Source organism: Colobus angolensis, unplaced genomic scaffold (genome assembly GCF_000951035.1).
Source record: "Colobus angolensis palliatus isolate OR3802 unplaced genomic scaffold, Cang.pa_1.0 Scaffold165, whole genome shotgun sequence".
NCBI lineage: Eukaryota > Metazoa > Chordata > Mammalia > Primates > Cercopithecidae > Colobus > Colobus angolensis.
The window spans coordinates 1,532,491-1,536,325 of NW_012114766.1; the positions used below are offsets into that span (position 1 = coordinate 1,532,491).

The window sequence follows — 3,835 nt, forward strand, 5'->3', positions numbered from 1 at the left end:
TGATTTTCCATTTTCTTCGCCCCGACAACGTGAACAAAATAGGCCCTGTTGATTCCACTTCAGCCGAGGAGCCTCGGGGCTCAGAGCTGGTGATGTGCCCAAGGTGATGCAGCTCGTGGGCAGCCATGCCTGCCTCGGGCACAGCCTCCAGCGCCAGAGCTGGGCTCTTCAACACGGCATTTAGCACAGAAAGTCATGCTTCAGGCAGTGTGGGCCTCTATAACAAAACACCTGAGACTGGGTAGTTTATAAAGAACAGACGTTCAGGCCAGGCGTGGTGGCTCACGCCTGTAATCCCAGCACTTTGGGAGGCTGAGACAGGCGGATCATTTGAGGTCAGGAGTTTGAAACCAGCCTGGCCAACATGGTGAAACCCCATCTCTACTAAAAATACAAAAAAACTAGTCGGGGGTGGTGGCGCATGCCTGTGGTCCCAGCTACTTGGGAGGCTAAGGTGGAAGAATTGCTTGAATCTGGAAGGCAGAGGTTGCAGTGAGCCGAGATCACGCCATTGCACTCCAGCCTGGGTGACACAGTGAGATTCTGTCCAAAAAAAAAAAAAAAAAAGCATCATTTCTCATAGTTCTGGAAGCTGGAAGTCCAAGATGAAAGTGTGGGCAGATTAATTTCGGCTGGGAACACTGCATCCTCATGTGGCAGAGGGGATGGAAGGTCAAGAGGCCTCAGCTAGTTCCCCGCTGCCTTTTTATGAGGCATGAAGCCATTTGCAAGAGTAGGGGGCCCACCTCTTAGTACCACTGCAATGGCAATTACAATGTCATGTGAATTCTGGAGGGGACATGGTCACACCGCAGCACCAGCACCCGGTGAATGTGGTTCTCTCCCATGTCAGAATTTTGTGAGCGCCACACAGGGTTGCATCTGTTTTATTCTCTGATTGATTCTAAGCCCCATGTCCCTGGCATGGGATGGCTGCTTGGCAGTGGGGAGTGGATGAGCCAGTGGTACCCAGGGCTGGCAGGCAGGGCCCTGCAGGGAACAGACCCAAGGGCTGACATGGGGATGTCTGCTGAAGGGTGTATTTACCATGATAAGGGCAGGGCTGGGAGGCTGGGCAGCCAGTTTCACCCTCGCACAGGGTACTGGCAAGACCAGCGGCCGGAGGTGACATCCTCAGTAGAGAACGGTGGCCACTGGAAACTGCGCGGCTGGAAGGAGAAACGCTCGGGCCTCTGGTGGGGACTAGCCTGGGGTGGGGTCGGCCAGGGTCAGCTGCCTTTCCTCCATGCTGGGACGGAGATGTTGTGTGCGTGTGACAAAGCATTTGATAGCACGCCAAAAGTTTCCTCCATTATGTGTGTGTGAAGTGTTTGACCAGGTCAGAAGTCTTGTTCCATGCGCATGTGCTCACGCAGACAGAAGCGGAGGGGCCCCGTCGCTCTGCCTCACACCGCTGAACCGCAGAGGTCTCCCACTCGTCAGGCTTGCGGCTCAGCCGCTAAGTGTGTCAGGTGTGCATCCCAGGCTCTCCTTCGTGCTCTGCCCTATGGTGGCACAGGCGGTGGGGTTAGACAAGTACTGGTCAGATTACAGTGGCACAGGCTGTGTGAGGTTAGACAGGTACCGGTCAGATTACAGTGGCACAGGCTGTGTGAGGTTAGACAGGTACCGGTCAGATTACAGTGGCACAGGCGGTGTGAGGTTAGACAGGTACCAGTCAGATTATGGTGGCACAGGTGGTGTGGGGTTAAACAGGTACCAGTCAGATTACGGTGGCACAGGCAATGGGGTTAGACAGGTACTGGTCAGATTACGGTGGCACAGGTGATGGGGTTAGACAGGTACCGGTCAGATTATGGTGGCACAGGCGGTGTGGGGGATTAGACAGATACTGGTCAGATTACAGTGGCACAGGCAGTGTGGGGTTAGACAGGTGCGGGTCAGATTACGGTGGCACAGGCGGTGGGGTTAGACAGGTACCAGTCAGATGCATGGGCTCCCCACACCCCTGCTGTGGCTTTGGCAGTAAGGACAGGACGTACCCACATCACAAGAGGAGCACAGGCAGGGGTGTTGGTGTTGGGGCAGCCCTCAGGGTCTCCAGACCCTGGCCCCCTCACACAGCAGCCCAGGAAGGAAGGGCAGAGTCCCAGGTGTCACCTGGTGGGGATCTCCCAGGAGCTGCCCCTTTCTGGAAGTGACAGGACAGGAATGACAGGTCGGGAGACTGCAGGAAGCTGCCACCTCTGGGGTCAGAACATGCCCAGGCTGCAGGGGCTCCACTGCGGGGTCTTTGAGAGCCAGACAGCCTGCCTTGTGCTGCACACCTGGCTTTGCTCTGTGCAGAACCCAGCACACGTGATTTTGTGTGACATGTCAATAGCCTGGCTCCCCGGACAGGAGGCCTGCCCTGGGGGAGTGGCTGCAGGAGGAGGGTGGGGCAGGCACCCATGAGTCTGTCCAGCCTTGTCACAGATGCGTCGCCCGCCCTGCAGTCCTGATTTCAGCTCACCTCAGAGTAAATCAGAATATACCGCACCTGGACTTTCACGAATGCATTGTCGACACTTTCAGTTCACCCCTTTCTTTGCTAACTTTCTTGCTATTTTCTTCTAATGCAAGAGCTTATTAATTCAATATTTATCATTTTGAATAACTTTTTCCCTTTTTAGTAACAAAATGTACTACACTATTAGTAAAATGTATTTACTATTTTAGTAACAAAATTATACTTGCCTAATCATGCTTAAAATATAGTGTTGTGAACAATTCAGATGTCTCTATTTTCTTTCTTCTGATGACTCAACCCCAGATGTCTGGAACTGACTCCGAGGTATCCAGGGCCTGGAGCCAGCCGTCCAAGAGGAAAAAGAAACCACACCCTTCCTTCTGGGAACCTGGCCAGGAACCCCAGAGCACAGGCGCCTGGCCTTAGTAACACTTCATTTCCACATCTGCAGGCCCATGGTGTGAATTCATTTCTTTTCTCTTGTCACTGCGTGTATTTTGCTTTCACTGTTGTGCTGTTTCACACTTGGCAGCCTCAGTTAGCACTCCAGCCCGCCTGAAGCCGTGCATAGCCCATTCCTGCAGGGTTTGATACCTGCAACCTCAAACCCATCGAAAGATTCCAAAAATTGAACCAAAGTTAAAATCCTCCATTATTACAGAAAGTTATTAAGTGTCAAGTCTCAATCTGAAAAGTTTCTGCCAAAACTTTACATAAAAAACTTTTTTTTTTTTTTTTTTTTTAAATTCAAGACAGGGTCTCTATCAGCCAGGCGTGGAATGCAGTGGCGTGATCATGGCTCACCGCAACCTCAAACTCTTGGGCATAAGCGATCCTCTTGCCTCAGCCTCCAAAGTAGCTAGGATCGCAGGTGCATGTCACTGTGTCTAGCTAATTTTTAAATTTATTGTGTAGAAATGGCGGTCTTGCTATCTGGCTCAGGCTGGTCTCAAACTCCTGGGCTCAGGCAGTCCTCCCATACTGGCCTCCCAAAGTGCGGGGATTACAGGCATGAGCCACCGTGCCCAGCCTACATAGAAAACTTTTATAGCCCTTGTAGCTTTCACGTTTTCTGTGTTGTTTTTCAAAAATAATATGTGAAATGCAAAATCCCAATTGGAAAACAGTGCATTTTAGCCGCAGTTTCATTGGTTACAAGGAATTTCCAAGCATATCTGGTCAACCCCAGAGATTTTGTTTCCACACAAAACAATCACGGAGCACAGAACGTTAGAGCCATAGAGTGGTTTTGTGCCAACAGCCAAAGCTTAGAAAGGTCGCGGCCACCACGCGATATTCCCATTGTGTGTTTTCTGTAATTTCAGATTATCTCAAATAGAAAGCACGCAGCCCTTAAAAAAAAAA

The 3,835-nt window shown here is 51.3% G+C and overlaps 1 pseudogene across 1 annotated transcript in view; it reads left to right on the forward strand.

Moving 5' to 3' along the window:
- Positions 1–279: 279 nt before the first annotated feature.
- LOC105508663 overlaps positions 280–3,835 on the forward strand; it is a 14,410-nt pseudogene continuing 10,854 nt past the window's right edge. The window contains exon 1 of the transcript XR_001001310.1: positions 280–2,179. The product of XR_001001310.1 is annotated as a putative uncharacterized protein C8orf61 (transcript). The remainder of the gene's footprint in view (positions 2,180–3,835) is intronic.